This window comes from Arachis stenosperma, chromosome 3 (genome assembly GCF_014773155.1).
Source record: "Arachis stenosperma cultivar V10309 chromosome 3, arast.V10309.gnm1.PFL2, whole genome shotgun sequence".
NCBI classification, from domain to species: domain Eukaryota; kingdom Viridiplantae; phylum Streptophyta; class Magnoliopsida; order Fabales; family Fabaceae; genus Arachis; species Arachis stenosperma.
Genome location: NC_080379.1, coordinates 119,278,063 through 119,298,243, shown reverse-complemented (window position 1 = coordinate 119,298,243; position 20,181 = coordinate 119,278,063). Strand labels below are relative to the sequence as shown.

The window sequence follows — 20,181 nt, the reverse complement described above, 5'->3', positions numbered from 1 at the left end:
TCAATTTCAATAATCTTGGAGGAGTTTTCTTCAACTCTATGTTCCCATGGAGGCTCCGCATCTCCTAAGTCTTCTACCACTTCTTCTTTGTCTTCAACAATTAAAGCTTCCTCCAATTGTTCCAATACAAAGCAACTTCCCTCATTTCCCACTAGAGTTTCCAATCTCTCCTTCATGCTATGTTCTTCATTTGATTCTCCACATGTAGCCATGGGAGTTCCTTGAGTGTTCAAACATTGGGAGGCTAATTGATTTGTTACCGCATCCAAGGCGGCCATGAAATTTTGCACATCCCTTTTCATCTCTTCTTGCCCTTGAACAAGAACACCAAGGGTTTCATCCATTAGAGATTGGGATTGGTGGAAGGGTTCATCATTTTGGGGAAAGGGTTCATAGTAGGAAGATGGTTCTTCTTGGTAGAGTTGTGGTGGTTCAATATTCTCCACTCTTTCCACTTGTTGCACAACACACTCCATGGTTGCTTGAAATTGATCCAATGCTTCCTTGAGACAATCCCTTGACTCTTGTTCCACTTGGATATCATGATAGGGATCATATGGGTCTTGGATCGATGGACATGAATATTCTTCCATGTGAGGTTGTGGTGGAAGGTAGAATTCATCTTGTGGTTGAAAATTTTCATGTATTGGGGGTGGTTCATCTTGGTAATAATTTGGAGGGTGTGGCTCTTGGAAATATTGATGTTGGAATTGTGGTGGCTCTATATGTGGTTCATATGGCTCATATGGTTGTTGGTAGGATGGATATAGATTAGGGTCATATGAAGGTGGTTGGTAAGAAGGGGCTTGTGAGTATGGTTGAGAGTTATGTTGAGGATATGGATCATAGGCATATGGTGGTGGTTCTTGAAAGTCACAAGGAGATTCACCATAGCCATTGGATTGGTATGCATCATAGAATGGCTCTTCTTCATAGTGCATTGGTGGAGGTTGTTGCCATGAAAATTGATCATATGCATATGGCTCCTCCCACCTTTGGTTATCCCATCCTTGATACATCTCTTCATTGTAATCTCCACTTCCTACAACATAGTTGTAATCACACTCATAGCCAAAATGAGAATTCATGATAGTAAGAGAAGGCAAAAAACAAAAACAAAAAATTAGTAACAAATAAAGAGAACACACTAAAAACTAACAAAGAAGCAAAGAGCAAACATATTCACAATATTCACATATATACAATAACCAATAACACAACACCATTGCAACTCCCCGGAAACGGCGCCATTTTGATGATTAGATTTTTGACGATTTAGAATTTCACAAATGAATTCTCGTTGCAAGTATAGTTCCTAAACCAACAATAATCCTTTCATACAAAAAATTGTTTGTCACAAGTAACAAACTCCTAAATTTATAAACCGAAGTATTGAACCTCGGGTCGTTCTCCCTAGGAATTACAATAAAGTGTCTTGTTATTGGTTACAAATGTGTTTTGGGGTTTTGGATAAGAAGCATGAAAGTGAATGGCAATGAAAATAAGCTAACAACTATAAAAGGCTCTTGGCAAGGTGTGAAAATTAGAAGTCCTATCCTAGTTATCCTTCTCAATTGTGATGAGAATTGTTCATTGCTACCACTTAGTTAACCCTTACTAAATAAAGGAAAGTCAAGTGGATGAATTGACTTGAGCCACAAGTCCTAGCCAACTCCCAAGGAAAGACCAGCTTTAGTGCACTCCAAACCAATTAGCAATCTCTCCAATTACCAATCAACAAAGGAATTAGATAACTCAAGTATCACTAATTACTCTACCTAGACCAAGAGGAACAAAATCTAACTAATAGCTATAAGAGACATTTCATCAAACACATAGAGTGCAATACAAGTAAACACATGAATTTGCAAGAATTAAAGAGAGATCTAACTACAAAGGCAAGAGGTCCACAATAGAAAACCAAATCAATCATGAAACAACAAAGAACTTACCAATTGCATTGAAGGAGAAATGTAGATCTACAAAAGAGAATTCACAAACTACAAACAAAGGAATTACATTAGAAGAAGAATTCTACAACTACAATAGAGGAGAGGAACGAAAATTGGAAGAGAGAAGAAGAAGAAATAGATCTAGATCTAAGAACTAACCTAATCCTAATTCTAGAGAGAAGGGAGAGCTTCTCTCTCTAGAAACTAACTAAAAGCTAAACTAAACTAATTGGTAACTAACTTGTGTTTCCCTCTTTACTCCCTGGGTTAAATAGCATCAGAAATGAGTTGGATTGGGCCTACAAGGCTTTAGAATTCGCTGGCCACGTTTTGCTTTAAGTGAAACAGGTGGCAGCAACGGCGCATGCGCGTACTATGCGCGTACGCGTCACCATGCGCGGTTCAACCATTGCAAATCTTATATCGTTTCGAAGCCCCGGATGTTAGCTTTCCAACCCAACTAAAACTGCATCATTTGGACCTCTGTAGCTCAAGTTATGGTCATTTAAGTGCGAAGAGGTCGGCTTGACAGCTTTCCGGTTCTTTCATTTCTTCATGAGTTCTCCAACTTTTCATGCTTTCTTTCTTCATTTCCTTGATCCAATATTTGCCTCCTAAACCTTAAATCACTTAACAAACATATCAAGGCATCTAATGGAATCAAGGTGAATTAAATTTATTTATTTTAAGACCTAAAAAGCATGTTTTCACTCTTAAGCACAATTAAAGGAGAATATACAAAACCATGCTATTTCATTGAATAAATGTGGGTAAAAGGTGATAAAATCCCCAAAAATCAATACAAGATAAACCCTAAAAATGGGGTTTATCAACCTCCCCACACTTAAACCAAGCATGTCCTTATGCTTAAACCAAGAATGAAGTAAAGGGGAATGGCATTTATTCAATGGAAACTAACTAAATGCAATCTACCCATATGCAACTATCTAAATGAATGCAATTGCTTGGTCAAAATAAATCAATTCCCAAGAAGCATATATGCGTAAGGGCTAAGGACTAGCAGGTATAACCACAATTGAATTGAGTCATTAAATATTTTTACAAACTTGCATGAAAATTATGGTCATAGGTGAAAACATGTAATTGAGCATCAAACCCTCACCGGATGTGGTTGCACTCTATTCGCTCAAGTGTTTTGGGTTGATTCACTCAATTCTCCTCTAATCATGCTTTCCAAGATTTTTTCTTCTTCTAACAATCAACATATAGTTCATGCATGCATACAAGTATCATGAGGTCTTTTCTTTAGGTTGTAATGGGGCTAGGGTCAAGGTAGGATGCATATTTGGTTAAGTGAGCTTAAAATTTGAATCTTTGATAAGCTTAAACTTCCCACCTAACCTATGACATTCTATACAATTTCAAAGCTAACTTAACTACCCATTCTTCACTTTTTTCACATACTCATGTATCCCTTTTGATGAGCGGATAATATATACGCTTTTTGGCATTGTTTTTAGGTAGTTTTTAGTAAGTTCAAGCTACTTTTAGGGATGTTTTCATTAGTTTTTATGTTAAATTCATATTTCTGGACTTTACTATGAGTTTGTGTGTTTTTCTGTGATTTCAGGTAATTTCTGGCTGAAATTGAGGGACTTGAGCAAAACTCTGAAAGAAGGCTGACAAAAGGACTGCTGATGCTGTTGGAATCTGACCTCCCTGCCCTCAAAATGGATTTTATAGAGCTACAAAACTTCAAATGGCGCGTTCTCAATGGCGTCGGAAAGTAGACATCCAGAGCTTTCCAGCAATATATAATAGTTCATACTTTATTCTGGAATTGATGACGTAAAGTGGCGCTCAACGCCAAGTACATGCTGCTGTCTGGAGTCAAACGCCAGAAACACGTCACAACCCGGAGTTGAACGCCAGAAACACGCTATAACTCGGCGTTCAACTCCAAAGGAAGTCTCAGCTCGTGGATAGATCAAGCTCAGCCTAAACACATACCAAGTGGGCCCTGGAAGTGAATTTATGCATCAATTACTTACCTCTGTAAACCCTAGTAGCTAGTTTAGTATAAATAAGACTTTTTACTAGTGTATTAGTCATCTTTTGACCACGTTTCATCTTTGGTCTCAGTTTTATTTTATTCTTCATCTTAGGAGGCCATTGATCACGTTTTGGGGGGGCTGGCCATTCGGCCATGCCTGAACCTTTCACTTATGTATTTTCAACGGTGGAGTTTCTACACACCATAGATTAAGGGTGTGGAGCTCTGCTGTACCTCAAGTTTCAATACAATTACTAGTATTTTCTATTCAATTCTCTATTATTCTTATTCTAAGATATACGTTGCACTGCAACTTGATGAATGTGATGATCCGTGACACTCATCATCATTCTCACCTATGAACGCGCGTGACTGACAACCACTTCCGTTCTACCTTAGGCCGGGCGCATATCTCTTAGATTCCCCAACAGAATCTTTTTGGTATAAGCTAGATAGATGGTGGCATTCATGGGAATCCGGAAAGTCTAACCTTGTCTGTGGTATTCTGAGTAGGATTCTGGGATTGAATGACTGTGACGAGCTTCAAACTCCTGAAGGCTGGGTGTTAGTGACAGACGCAAAAGAATCAAGGGATTCTATTCCAACCTGATTGAGAACCGACAGATGATTAGCCGTGCTGTGATAGAGCATAGGACCATTTTCACTGAGAGGATGGGATGTAGCCATTGACAACGGTGATGCCCTACATACAGCTTGCCATGGAAAGGAGTAAGAAGGATTGGATGAATGTAATAAGAAAGTAAAGATTCAAGAGGAGCACAGCATCTCCATACGCCTATCTGAAATTTCCACTATTGATTTATATAAGTATTTCTATCCTATTTTATTTTCTGTTTATTAATAATTTTCGAACTTATCCATAATCAATTATTATCCGCCTGACTGAGATTTACAAGACGACCATAGCTTGCTTCATACCAACAATCTCTGTGGGATCGACCCTTACTCACGTAAGGTATTACTTGGATGACCCAGTACACTTGCTGGTTAAGTTGAACGGAGTTGTGACCACACATAGTTGTGAACCATGATATTGGCATCATGTTTTTGGCGTCATTGCCAGGGAAAGAAAAAGCAATAAATTTTACAAAATACAATAACAAATGAATCACAATTTCGTCCACCAAGTTTTTGGCGCCGTTGCCGGGGATTGTTCGAGTATGGACAACTGACGGTTCATCTTGTTGCTCAGAATAGGTAATTTTCTTTTCAAAAACTTTTCAAAAATCTTTTTCAAAAATTTTTTCTTTTCTTTTTCGTTCTTTTCAAAAATATTTTCGAAAAAATTAAAAAAAATTCATAAAATCATAAAAACCAAAAATATTTTGTGTTTGAGTCCTGAGTCAATCTTTAAGTTTGGTGTCAATTGCATGCTTTAAAAATTTTTTTCTTGCATTTTTCGAAAATTTCATGCATTCATATTATTCTTCATGATCTTCAAGATGTTCTTGGTAAGTGGTGCACGAATTTGTGATCCGCACAACTAACCAGCAAGTGTACTGGGTCGTCCAAGTAATACCTTACGTGAGTAAGGGTCGATCCCACGGAGATTATTGGTTTGAATCAAGCTATGTTTATCTTATTATTCTTAGTCAGGATATTAATTAAAATTATCAGTTGGAATTATTAGATTGGAAAGATAAAAGAGAATAAAAGCTTTACTTGTTGTTCAGTAATGAGAAATATGTTGGAGTTTTGGAGATGCTTTGTCCTCTGAACTTCAACTCTTCCTTGAAATCCTTTTCCACACGCAAAATCCCTTCTATGGCAAGCTCTATGTAGGGTGTCACCGTTGTCAATGGCTACTTCCCATCCTCTCAGTGAAAACGTTCCTATGCTCTGTCACAGCACGGCTAATCATCTGTCGGTTCTCAATTAGGTTGGAATAGAATCCATTGATTCTTTTGCGTTTGTCACTAACGCCCAGCCTTCAGGAGTTTGAAGCTCGTCACAGTCGTTCAATCTCGGAATCCTACTCAGAATACCACAGACAAGGTTTAGACTTTCCAGATTCTCATGAATGCCACCATCAATCCGGCTTATACCACGAAGATTCTGAGTAATGAATCTAAGAGATACTCATTCAATCTGATGTAGAACGGAGGTGGTTGTCAGACACACGTTCATGGATTGAGGAAGGTGATGAGTGTCACGGATCATCACCTTCTCCATAATTAAGCACGAATGAACATCTTAGATAAGAACAAGCGTGTTTGAATGGAAAATAAAGGAATTGTATTAATTCATCGAGACGCTGCAGAGCTCCTCACCCCAACAATGGAGTTTAGAGACTCATGCCGTCAAAAAGTATGTAATTCAGATCTGAAAATGTCATGAGGTACAAAATAATTCTCTAAAAGTTGTTTAAATAGTAAACTAGTAACCTAGGTTTACAGAATATGAGTAAACTAAGATAATTGGTGCAGAAATCCACTTCTGGGGCCCACTTGGTGTGTGCTGGGGCTGAGACTAAAGCTATCTACGAGTAGAGGCTTTTCTTGGAGTTAAACTCCAAGTTATGACGTGTTTTGGGCGTTCAACTCCGGATCATGACATGTTTCTGGCGTTTAACTCCAGACAGCAGCATATACTTGGCGTTCAACGCCAAGTTACGTCGTCTATCTTCGCGCAAAGTATGGACTATTATATATTACTGGAAAGCCCTGGATGTCTACTTTCCAACGCCGTTGAGAGCGCATCAATTGGACTCCTGTAGCTCCAGAAAATCCATTTCGAGTGCAGGGAGGTCAGGATCCAACAGCATCAGCAGTCCTTTTTTCAGCCTAAGTCAGATTTTTGCTCAGCTTCCTCAATTTCAGCCAGAAAATACCTGAAATCACAGAAAAATACACACACTCATAGTAAAGTCCAGAAATATGATTTTTGTCTAAAAACTAATAACATTTAACTAAAAACTAATAAAAACATGCTAAAATCTACATGAAATTACCCCCAAAAAGCGTATAAAATATCCGCTCATCACAACACCAAACTTAAACTGTTGCTTGTCCTCAAGCAACTAGATAAATAAAATAGGATGAAAAGAAATTAAGAAGTAATAATATCCAAGAGTTTTAAATGGAGCTCAGATTCTTTTTAGATGAGTGGGGCTTGTAGCTTTTTATTTCTGAACAGTTTTGGCATCTCCCTCTATCCTTTGAATTTCAGAATGATTGGCATCCATAGGAACTCAGAATTCAGATAGTATTATTGATTCTCCTAGTGTAGTATGTTGATTCTTGAACACAGTTATTTTATGAGTCTTGGCCGTGGCCCTAAGCACTTTGTTTTCCAGTATTACCACCAGATACATAAATGCCACAGACACATGACTAGGTGAACCTTTTTCAGATTGTGACTCAGCTTTGCTAGAGTCCCCAGTCAGAGGTGTCCAGAGCTCTTGAGCACACTCTGTTGCCTTGGATCACAACTTTAACCACTCAGTCTCAAGTTTGTAACTTGGACCTGCATGCCACAAGCACATGGTTAGGGATAGCTTGGTTTAGCCGCTTAGGCCTGGAACTATTTCCTTAGACCCTCCTATCCACTGATGCTTAAAGCCTTGGATCCTTTTCACCCTTGCCTTTTGGTTTTAAGGGCTGTTTGGCTTTTATTCCTTTTGATCCAAAAAAAAAAAATTTTTTTGACTGCTTTTTCTGGCTTCAAGAATCAATTTCATGATTTTTCAGATTATCAATAATATTTTTCGTGTTCCTCATTCTTTCAGGAGCCAATATTCATCAAATTCAAAGTACAAGTTATGCACTGTTCAAGCATTCATCCAGAGAACAAAAAGTATTGCCACCACACATAGTTAATTATAATTTTTATTATTAAGAACTCGAAAAAGAAAAAAATTACTTCTTTATTCTAATTATCTACTATTTTATTCATGCTTGATGATGATGAGAAAAATAAATTATAACTTAATTGGGAATAAAACCAGAATAGATATACTATACTAATTACTACTACTACTATATATATATATATCTCTCCTAAGGTAAATTTCTATAAAAACACTATCACAGAGTTAAAGCTAAAAATTGGAACTCAGCAACCTGTTGTTTTGAGAAGTAGATGTTCCTCTAATCTGTGGGGTGCTTTTCAAGGATTAATTTTTGGCGCTTCAGCTCCCTTAGATCACGCCCTTGCTCTTCCTGTTCCTTAAGCAGTTTGCAAAGTATGCTACTTTGATTGTTCTGTTCTTCTCTTATTTGGTCCATAGCTTCTTGCAATTTGGCAATAGAGGCTTCAAGATGCCCCCAATATTCGAATTGAGGGAGTTCTGGGAAGACTTCTGTTGCTCTCCTCTTGATTGGATCATCCTGCAGCTGTTGTCTGTCCATTGATATTCTGGTGATTGGCCTCTCAACTGAGATATACTCTGTTATTCCCATCTTTACTCCGGCATCTTTGCAGAGCATAGAAATTAAGCTTGGATAGGCCAATCTGGCGTCCTTGGAATTCCTGTTTGCTATTTTGTATAATTCGCATGAGATCAGTTGATGGATTTCTACTTCTTTTCCCAACATGATGCAGTGAATCATTACTGCTCTTTTAATGGTAACTTCAGAACGGTTGCTGGTGGGCAATATGGAACGCCCAATGAAATCCAGCCAGCCTTTGGCTACTGGTTTTAGATCTTCTCTTTTGAATTGAATTGGGGTGCCAGTCGTGCTGGTGGTCCACCTGACTTCAGGGATGCATATATCCTCAAGAATCTTGTCTAGACCTTTATTTACCCTCATCATTCTCCTATTAAAGGAGTCTGTGTCATCTTTCAGTTGGGGAAGCTTAAATATCTCCCTGATCTTATCAGGATGGGTATGAATAATCTTTCCTCTGACTAAGGTCCGATGGTCATAGAGAGCAGCTCCAATTATTCTTTGCCTGTCTGTCTGTCATAGATTAGCATAGAACTCCTGAACCATGTTCCTTTCCACTTTCGTTTCAGGATTGGCCAGAATTTCCCAATTCCTGTTTCGAATTTGCTCTTGGATCTCCGGATATTCATCTTCTTTCAGATCAAATTTGACTTCCGGGATCACTGATCTGTGACTCATTATTTTGTAGTAATGGTCTGAATGTTCTTTAGTTAAGAACTTCCCTTGATTCCAAAGTGGCTTTGGAGTACTCTCTTTCTTGCCTCTTGGGGTGGGTTGTTTTCCTTTAGGAGCCATGATCTTAATGAGTATGTTTTTGTGATCACGGATAACCACACCAAACTTAGAGCTTTGCTTGTCCTCAAGCAAAAGAGAAGAAAGGAGAGGGATAGGAGGAGAGCAAGTGTTGCATGGTGATGATGAGAGGGGCGCCGAATTCAATATATAGGGTGGGGGTGGGAAATTTCGAAAATAAGAAAAGAATAAGATAGAAGATATGATTTAGAAAAGATAGATATGATAAGAAAAAGATATAGTTTAAAAAAGAGAAAGATATGAATAATAATTAAAAAGATAAATCTGAATTTTTAATTTTGAAAAAGATTTTAAAAAGATGATTGAGTTTTAAAAACAAACTTAAAAGAGTTGGATTGGATTGGAAAACAATTTGTTTTTATGGATTAAGATATTTGAAATTTTGAAAAAAGAATTTTAGAAATTAGGGTTCTTAGAAAACTAATTTGATTTGAAGGATGACATTTTGAAACATGTTGATGCAAGAAATTATGAATCGAAACATAAAAATTTAGAAAATTTGTAAAAAAAAATGAATTTTACCTCCTCCCCACCATCCTGGCGTTAAACGCCCAAACGATGCATGTTTTGGGCGTTCAACGCCCACATGCTGCTTCTCCTGGGCGTTCAACGCCCAGCTGATGCTTCTTTCTGGCGTTGAACGCCAGGAAGTCCTTTGTCACTGGGTGTTTTTCTGAACGCCCAGGATGCTGACAATCTGGCGTTAAACGCCCAGAAGGTGCTTCTTTCTGGCGTTCAACGCCCAGAAGATGCTCCTTTCTGGCGTTTAACGCCCAGATGGTTACCCTTACTGGCATTGAACGCCCAGTGGGTGCTTCTTTTGGGCGTTCAACGCCCAAAATGTTTCTTACTGGCTTTTTTCACGCCAGTGAGCTTCCAAATTTCCCTGTAACTCTGTGAATTCAATCAATTGCTTGTTTACCTTGAAGATATTTTGACCTATACCTGTAAAAATCAACAAATACAAATAAAATTAAATTTTGTGATTGGCTGGGTTGCCTCCCAGCAAGCGCTTCTTTAATGTCATTAGCTGGACTATTACTGAGCTTTAATTAAGTCTCAGTTTTGAGCATTCTTGCTCAAAATTGCCTTCAAGATAATGTTTAACTCTTTGTCCATTAACAATGAACTTTTTGTTAGAGTCATTATCCTGAAGCTCTACATATCCATATGGCGATACGTTTGTAATTACATATGGACCTCTCCACCGGGATTTTAATTTTCCGGGGAATAATTTGAGCCTAGAATTAAATAGCAGAACTTTCTGCCCCGGCTTAAAGACTCTGGATGACAATTTCTTATCATGCCATCTTTTTGCTTTCTCTTTGTAAATTTTTGCATTCTCGAAAGCATTGAGTCTAAATTCCTCTAGCTCATTTAACTGGAGCAATCGTTTTTCTCCAGCTAACTTGGCATCAAGGTTCAGGAATCTGGTTGCCCAGTAGGCCTTGTGTTCCAGTTCCACTGGCAAGTGACATGCCTTTCCATACACAAGCTGGTATGGAGAGGTCCCTATAGGGGTCTTGAATGCTGTTCTGTATGCCAACAGAGCATCATCCAAGCTTCTTGCCCAATCCCTTCTACGGTTAATTACAATCCGTTCCAGGATTCTTTTGAGTTCTCTATTTGAGACTTCAGCTTGCCCATTAGTTTGTGGGTGATATGGAGTAGCTACCCTGTGGCTAACTCCATAACGAACCAGAGCAGAGTAAAGCTGTTTATTACAGAAATGAGTGCCCCCATCACTGATTAATACTCTAGGGATACCAAATCTGCTGAAGATGTGTTTCTGGAGGAATTTTAACACTGTTTTAGTGTCATTAGTGGGTGTTGCAATAGCCTCCACCCATTTGGATACATAATCCACTGCCACCATACATCAAACAACTCAATCTCCAAGATCCCTTGTTGAGGCATGGCATAACTGTGAGGTAGATTGCCAGATCTTTGGCAACTGTCACAATTAAGTACAAACACTCGGGAGTCTTTATAGAGAGTAGGCCAGTAGAAGCCACATTGGAGAACTCTTGTGGCTGTTCGCTCACTTCCAAAATGTCCTCCATACTGTGATCCATGGCAGTGCCATAGGATCTTCTGTGCTTCTTCCTTAGGCACACATCTACGGATTACTCCGTCTGCACATCTCTTGAAGAGATATGGTTCATCCCAAAGATAGTACTTTGCATCTGTGATTAATTTCTTTGGTTGCTGCCTACTGTATTCTTTGGGTATGAACCTCACTGCCTTGTAGTTTGCAATGTCTGGAAACCATGGCACTTCCTGGACGGCAAAGAGTTGCTCATCCGGAAAAGTTTCAAAGATCTCAGTGAGAGGGAGGGACGCCCCTTCTACTGGTTCTATTCGGGACAGGTGATCTGCTACTTGGTTTTCTGTCCCTTTTCTGTCTCTTATTTCTATATCAAACTCTTGCAGAAGCAACACCCATCTTATAAGTCTGGGTTTTGAATCCTGCTTTGTGAGTAGATATTTAAGAGCAGCATGATCGGTGTACACAATCACTTTTGATCCTACTAAATAGGATCTGAATTTGTCAATGGCGTAAACCACTGCAAGTAGCTCTTTTTCTGTGGTTGTGTAATTCCTCTGTTCGTCATTTAGAACACGGCTGGCATAGTAGATGACGTGCAGAAGCTTGTCATGCCTTTGTCCCAACACTGCACCAATGGCATGGTCACTGGCATCACACATCAATTCAAATGGCAATGTCTAGTTTGGTGCAGAGATTATTGGTGCAGTGACCAATTTAGCCTTCAGGGTCTCAAATGTCTGCAGACACTCTTTATCAAAGATAAATGGTGTGTCAGCAGCTAGTAGGTTGCTTAGAGGTTTGGCGATTTTTGAAAAATCATTTATAAACCTCATATAGAATCCTGCATGCCCCAGAAAGCTTCTAATTGCCTTAACATTAGCGGGTGGTGGTAATTTTTCAATTACTTCAACTTTAGCTTGATCCACCTCTATTCCCTTGTTCGAGATTTTGTGCCCAAGGACAATTCCTTCAGTCACCATAAAGTGACACTTCTCCCAGTTTAAAACCAAGTTAGTCTCTTGGCATCTTTTTAGAACAAGTGCTAAATGGTTAAGGCAGGAGTTGAATGAGTCTCCAAACACTGAAAAGTCATCCATGAAGACTTCCAAAAATTTTTTCACCATATCAGAGAAGATTGAAAGCATGCACCTCTGAAAGGTTGCAGGTGCATTACACAGGCCAAATGGCATCCTTCTGTATGCAAATACTCCAGATGGACATGTGAATGCTGTTTTCTCTTGATCTTTTGGATCTACTGCAATTTGATTATAACCTGAATATCCATCCAGGAAGCAGTAGTATTCATGACCTGCCAGTCTTTCCAGCATCTGGTCTATGAATGGTAAAGGAAAATGACCCTTTCTGGTAGCTGTATTGAGCCTTCTGTAATCAATACACATACGCCACCCAGTAACTGTTCTTGTAGGAACCAGTTCATTTTTTTCATTATGAACCACTGTCATGCCACCTTTCTTAGGGACGACTTGGACAGGGCTCACCCAGGGGCTATCAGAAATAGGATAAATAATCCCAGCCTCTAGTAACTTAGTGACCTCTTTCTACACTACTTCCTTCATGGCTGGGTTCAGCCGCCTTTGTGGTTGGACCACAGGCTTGGCGTCACCCTCCAATAGGATCTTGTGCATGTATCTGGCTGGGCTAATGCCCTTAAGATCACTGATGGACCACCCAAGAGCTGTCTTGTGTGTCCTTAGCACTTGAATTAGTGCTTCCTCTTCCTGTGGCTCTAAGGTAGAGCTTATAATTACAGGAAAGGTATCACCTTCTCCCAAAATGCATATTTTAGGGATGGTGGTAATGGTTTGAGCTCGGGTTTTGGGGGTTTTTCCTCTTCCTGAGGGATTTTCAGAGGTTCTATTATTCTCTCTGATTCCTCCAGGTCAGGCTGAACATCTTTAAAGATGTCCTCTAGCTCTGATTCAAGACTCTCAGCCATATTGACCTCTCTTACCAAAGAGTCAATAATATCAACACTCATGCAGTCATTTGGGGTGTCTGGATATTGCATGGCTTTGACAACATTCAACTTGAACTCCTCCTCATTGACTCTCAAAGTTACTTCCCCTTTTTGGACATCAATGAGGGTTCGGCCAGTTGCTAGGAAAGGTCTTCCTAGAATGAGAGTTGCACTCTTGTGCTCCTCCATTTCCAGCACCACAAAGTCAGTAGGAAAGGCGAATGGCCCAACCTTGACAATCATGTCTTCAATCACGCCTGATGGGTATTTAATGGAGCCATCAGCAAGTTGAAGACATATCCTGGTTGGTTTGATTTCTTCAGTTAAACCAAGCTTTCTGATAGTGGATGCAGGTATTAGGTTGATACTTGCCCCAAGATCACATAAAGCTTGCTTGGTGCAAGTGCCCTCTAATGTGCATGGTATCATAAAGCTCCCAGGATCTTTAAGCTTCTCAGGTAAGCTTTTCAGAATGACTGCACTGCATTCTTCAGTGAGGTAAACTTTTTCAGTTTCCCTCCAATCCTTCTTATGACTTAAGACCTCTTTCATGAACTTAGCATAAGAGGGTATTTGCTCAAGTGCTTCTGCAAACGGAATCTTTATTTCAAGAGTCCTGAGATAGTCTGCAAAGCGGGCAAATTGCTTATCCTGTTTCGCTTGGCGGAGTTTTTGAGGATAAGGCATTTTGGCTTTGTATTCCTCAACCTTAGTTGCTGCAGGTTTATTACCTACAGAAGTGGGTTGGAAAGCCTTTTTAGAAGGGTTGTCATCAGCACTTGCATGTGACTGATCCCCCACTGGCATTTGAATGCCAGGGGTGGAAGCTGGAGTGGCGTTAGATGCCACCTCCTTGTTTGTTACTGGTGTTTGAACGCCAGCATCATGCTCCCTTTGGGCGTTCAACGCCGGATTCATGCTTGTTTCTGGCGTTGAACGCCAGGAATGAGCATGGTCTTGGCGTTCAGCGCCAGCTTTATTCCTCTCTGGGCTCGGACTGTCCTCAGAGGGATTTTGAGTAGCCTTTTGTTCATTTCTTGGTTTCCTGCTGCTTTGAAGTGAGGTATTTAATGTTTTTCCACTTCTTAATTGAACTGCTTGGCATTCTTCTGCTATTTGTTTTGACAGTTGCTTTTCTGTCTGCTTTAATTGTACTTCCATATTCCTGTTAGCCATTCTTGTTTCCTGTAATATTTCCTTGAATTCGGCTAGCTGTTGAGTTAGAAAGTCTAATTGCTGATTGAATTCATTAGCCTGATCCACCGGACTGAGTTCAGCAGTTACTGTTTTAGCTTATTCTTTCATGGAAGATTCACTGCTTAGGTACAGATGTTGATTTCTGGCAACTGTATCAATAAGCTCTTGAGCTTCCTCAATTGTTTTTCTCATATGTATAGATCCACCAGCTGAGTGGTCTAGAGAAATCTGAGCTTTTTCTGTAAGCCCATAGTAGAAGATGTCTAATTGCACCCATTCTGAAAACATTTCAGAAGGGCATTTTCTTAGCATCTCTATGTATCTCTCCCAGGCATCATAAAGAGATTCATTATCTCCTTGTTTGAAGCCTTGGATGCTTAGCCTTAGCTGTGTCATCCGTTTTGGAGGGAAATAGTGATTCAGGAATTTTTCTGACAGCTGCTTCCATGTTTTTATGCTGTTCTTAGGCTGGTTATTTAACCACCTCTTAGCTTGATCTTTTACAGCAAATGGAAACAGTAATAATCTGTAGACATCCTGATCTACTTCCTTATCATGTACTGTATCAGCAATTTGCAAAAATTGTGCCAGAAACTCTGTAGGTTCTTCATGTGGAATACCAGAATACTGACAGTTTTGTTGCACCATGATAATGAGCTGAGGATTCAACTCAAAGCTACTAACTCCAATGGAGGGTATACAGATACTACTCCCATATGAAGCAGTAGTGGGGTTAGCATATGACCCCAGAGTCCTCCTGGACTGTTCATTCCCACTTAGTTCCATGATGGAATAAAAGAGATGGTATATATGTTGATATTATTTATTTTATAAAAATTAATTTTTATAAAATAAAATAAAAACGAAATAAATAAAAGAAATTGAAAATATTTTGAAATTGAAAATTGAATTTTTATATAAAATTTTCGAAAAATGTAGTTCAAAATTAGTTAGAAAGTATATATTTTTTTGAATTTTGAATTTTATGATGAAAGAGAAAAATATGCAAAAGACACAAGATTTAAAATTTTTAGATCCAATGTTCCTTATTTTCGAAAATTTTGGAGGGAAAACACCAAGGAACACCAAACTTAAAAATTTTAAGATCAAAACACAAGAAAGACTCAAGAACACCTTGAAGATTCACAAGAACACCAAGAACAAAAGAAAGAACACCAAACTTAAAATTTTTAGAAAACCAAGACAAATTTTCGAAAGTTATATTAAAATTAACAAGAAAACACCAAACTTAGAGTTTGGCACAAGATTAAATCAAGAAAAATTATTTTTTGAAAAAGATTTTCAAAAGTACTGGTGCCCAATCATCAAGAATATAGACCAATACTCTAGCCAATTGGGAGTAAATGTAACACTTGTTCTGAATAGGTATATTCCTTTTGGAAAATTAATGCTTTAAAAAGAACACAAGTGAAACAAGAAAAGACACAAAACAGGAAAAACTCAAGATCAACAAGAAAGATAAACAAGAACAACTTGAAGATCAAGGAAAAACAAGAACATGCAATTCGAAAAAAAATTAAGAGACAAGGAAAAGCATGCAATTAACACCGAACTTAGAATAAGACACTAAAACTCACGAAAATTAGCAATCAATTAAGAAAAATAATAAATTTTGAAAAGAAATTTTTGAAAAGAAACTATCCTATCAAGATTTAATGACTTTATAACAATAAAAAATAAATTATTCCTAATCTAAGAAATAAAATAAACCTTTAGTTGTTCAAACTCGAATAATCCCCGGCAACGGCGCCGAAAACTTGGTGCACGAATTTGTGATCCGCACAACTAACCAGCAAGTGCACTGGGTCGTCCAAGTAATACCTTACGTGAGTAAGGGTCGATCCCACGGAGATTATTGGTTTGAATCAAGCTATGTTTATCTTATTATTCTTAGTCAGGATATTAATTAAAATTATCAGTTGGAATTATTAGATTGGAAAGATAAAAGAGAATAAAAGCGTTACTTGTTGTTCAGTAATGAGAAACATGTTGGAGTTTTGGAGATGCTTTGTCCTCTGTACTTCAACTCTTCCTTGAAATCCTTTTCCACACGCAAAATCCCTTCTATGGCAAGCTCTATGTAGGGTGTCACCATTGTCAATGGCTACTTCCCATCCTCTCAGTGAAAACGTTCCTATGCTCTGTCACAGCACGGCTAATCATCTGTCGGTTCTCAATTAGGTTGGAATAGAATCCATTGATTCTTTTGCGTTTGTCACTAACGCCCAGCCTTCAGGATTTTGAAGCTCGTCACAGTCATTCAATCCCAGAATCCTACTCAGAATACCACAGACAAGGTTTAGACTTTCCAGATTCTCATGAATGCCGCCATCAATCCGGCTTATACCACGAAGATTCTGAGTAATAAATCTAAGAGATACTCATTCAATATGATGTAGAACGGAGGTGGTTGTTAGACACACGTTCATGGATTGAGGAAGGTGATGAGTGTCACGGATCATCACCTTCTCCATAATTAAGCGCGAATGAACATCTTAGATAAGAACAAGCGTGTTTGAATGGAAAATAAAGGAATTGTATTAATTCATCGAGACGCTGCAGAGCTCCTCACCCCCAACAATGGAGTTTAGAGACTCATGCCGTCAAAAAGTATGTAATTCAGATCTGAAAATGTCATGAGGTACAAAATAATTCTCTAAAAGTTGTTTAAATAGTAAACTAGTAACCTAGGTTTACAGAATATGAGTAAACTAAGATAATTGGTGCAGAAATCCACTTCTGGAGCCCACTTGGTGTGTGCTGGGGCTGAGACTAAAGCTACCAACGAGTAGAGGCTTTTCTTGGAGTTAAACTCCAAGTTATGACGTGTTTTGGGCGTTCAACTCCGGATCATGACATGTTTCTGGCGTTTAACTCCAGACAGCAGCATGTACTTGGCGTTCAACGCCAAGTTACGTCGTCTATCTTCGCGCAAAGTATGGACTATTATATATTGCTGGAAAGCCCTGGATGTCTACTTTCCAACGCCGTTGAGAGCGCGCCAATTAGACTCCTGTAGCTCTAGAAAATTTATTTCGAGTGCAGGGAGGTCAGGATCCAACAACATCAGCAGTCCTTTTTTCAGCCTAAGTCAGATTTTTGCTCAGCTTCCTCAATTTCAGCCAGAAAATACCTGAAATCACAGAAAAAAACACACACTCATAGTAAAGTCTAGAAATATGATTTTTGCCTAAAAACTAATAACATTTAACTAAAAACTAATAAAAACATGCTAAAATCTACATGAAATTACCCCCAAAAAGCGTATAAAATATCCGCTCATCAGTAAGTCTTCTTGTTTGATCTTGATGATTTCTTGTTTTGTGTTGTTTGTTGTTTTTCATATGCACTTTTCGTTTGTTAGAGTTCATGCATTAAAGATTTCTAAGTTTGGTGTCTTGCATGTTTTCTTTGCATCAAAAATTTTTCAAAATGATGTTCTTGATGTTCATCATGATCTTCAAAGTGTTCTTGGTGTTCATCTTGACATTCATAGTGTTCTTGCATGCATCCTGTGTTTGATCCAAAATTTTCATGTTTTGGGTCATGTTTGTATTTTTCTCTCTCATAATTAAAAATTCAAAAATCAAAAAAATATCTTCTCCTTATTTCTCATAATTTTCGAAAATTTGAGTTGACTTAGTAAAAAATTTTCAAAATTAGTTGTTTCTTACAAGTCAAGTCAAATTTTCAATTTTAAAAATCTTATCTTTTCAAAATCTTTTTCAAAAATTATATCTTTTTCACTTTTTTTCTTTTTCTTTTTTTTTCGAAAATTTCAAAAACCTTTTTCAAAATATTTTCAAAATCTTTTTCTTATCTTTATATCATATTTTCGAAAATTCACTAATAATTAATGTGATTGATTCAAAAATTTGAAGTTTGTTACTTTCTTGTTAAGAAAGGTTCAATCTTTAAGTTCTAGAATCTTATCTTGTAGTTTCTTGTTAATGAAGTAAGTAATTTCAAATTTTGGAATTATATCTTTTTATCTTTTATCATATCTTTTTCAAAATTTTATCTTTTTTTCAAATTTTAATTTAAAAATATCTTATCTAACTTCTTATCTTCTAATCTTTTCAAATTTGATTTTAATATCTTTTTCAACTAATTAGTTGACTTTTTGTTTGTTTCTTATATTTTTCAAAACTACCTAACTACTTTTCCCTTTCTAATTTTCGAAAATATCTCATCTCTTTTTCAAAAATTCCTTTTTTTTTTGTTTTAAATTTAAATTTTAATCTTATCTTATCTCTAATTTTCGAAAATTACTATCCCCTTTTTAAAATTATTTTCGAATTCTCCCTCTCTTTTCTTATTCTATTTAATTATTTATTTATTAACACTTCTCTTCACCTCTCTTCATCTAAATATCCGAACCCACTCTTCTTCACTCTTCTCCCCTTCTTTTTCTACTAACATAAAGGAATCTCTATACTGTGACATAGAGGATTCCTCCTTCTTTTCTTGTTTTCTTCTTTTTTCATATGAGCAGGAACAAGGAAAAAGGCACTCTTGTTGAAATTGATCCTGAACCTGAAAGGACTCTGAAGAGGAAACTAAGAGAAGCTAAATTACAACAATCCAGAAATAACCTTTCAGAAATTTTCGAACAAGAGAAGGAGATGGCAGCCGAACCCAATAATGATAATGCAAGAAGGATGCTTGGTGACTTTACCAAACCTATGTCCAAATTTGATGGAAGAAGTATCTCCATTCCTGCCATTGGAGCAAACAATTTTGAGCTGAAACCTCAGCTAGTTGCCTTAATGCAACAGAACTGCAAGTTTTATGGACTTCCATCTGAAGATCCTTACCAGTTTTTAACTGAGTTCTTGCAGATTTGTGAGACTGTAAAGACGAATGGAGTAGATCCTGAAGTCTACAAGCTCATGTTTTTCCCTTTTGCTGTAAGAGACAGAGCTAGAATATGGTTGGATTCACAACCTAAGGATAGCCTAGACTCTTGGGAGAAGCTGGTCACGGCTTTCTTGGATAAATTCTTTCCTCCTCAAAAGCTGAGCAAGCTTAGAGTGGATGTTCAAACCTTCAAACAAAAAGATGGTGAATCCCTCTATGAAGCTTGGGAAAGATACAAGCAGTTGACCAAAAGGTGTCCATCTGACATGTTTTCATAATGGACCATATTAGATATATTCTATTATGGTCTATCTGAGTTTTTGAAAATGTCATTGGACCATTCTGCAGGTGGATCCATCCACCTAAAGAAAACACCTGCAGAAGCTCAAGAACTCATTGACATGGTTGCAAATAACCAATTCATGTACACTTCTGAGAGGAATTCCGTGAATAATGGGACGCCTCAGAGGAAATGAGTTCTTGAAATTGATGCTCTGAATGCCATATTGGCTCAGAACAAAGTGTTGACTCAGCAAGTTAACATGATCTCTCAAAGTCTTAATGGATGGCAAAATGCATCCAACAGTACTAAAGAGGTAGCTTCTGAAGAAGCTTATGATCCTGAGAACCCTGCAATGGCAGAGGTTAATTACATGGGTGAACCTTATGGAAACACCTATAATTCATCATGGAGAAATAATTCGAATTTCTCATGGAAGGATCAACAAAAGCCTCAACAAGGCTTTAACAATGGTGGACGCAATAGGCTGAGCAATAGCAAGCCTTTTCCATCATCTTCTCAGCAACAGACAGAGAATTCTGAACAAAATACTTCTAATTTAGCCAATCTAGTCTCTGATCTGTCAAAGGCCACTTTCAGTTTCATG

The 20,181-nt window shown here is 37.9% G+C and overlaps 1 non-coding gene across 1 annotated transcript; it reads right to left on the bottom strand.

Moving 5' to 3' along the window:
- Positions 1-19,458: 19,458 nt before the first annotated feature.
- Positions 19,459-19,562, bottom strand: LOC130971082 (small nucleolar RNA R71). Its single transcript, XR_009082316.1, has one exon. It is a non-coding gene; the product is annotated as a small nucleolar RNA R71 (small nucleolar RNA).
- Positions 19,563-20,181: the final 619 nt, after the last annotated feature.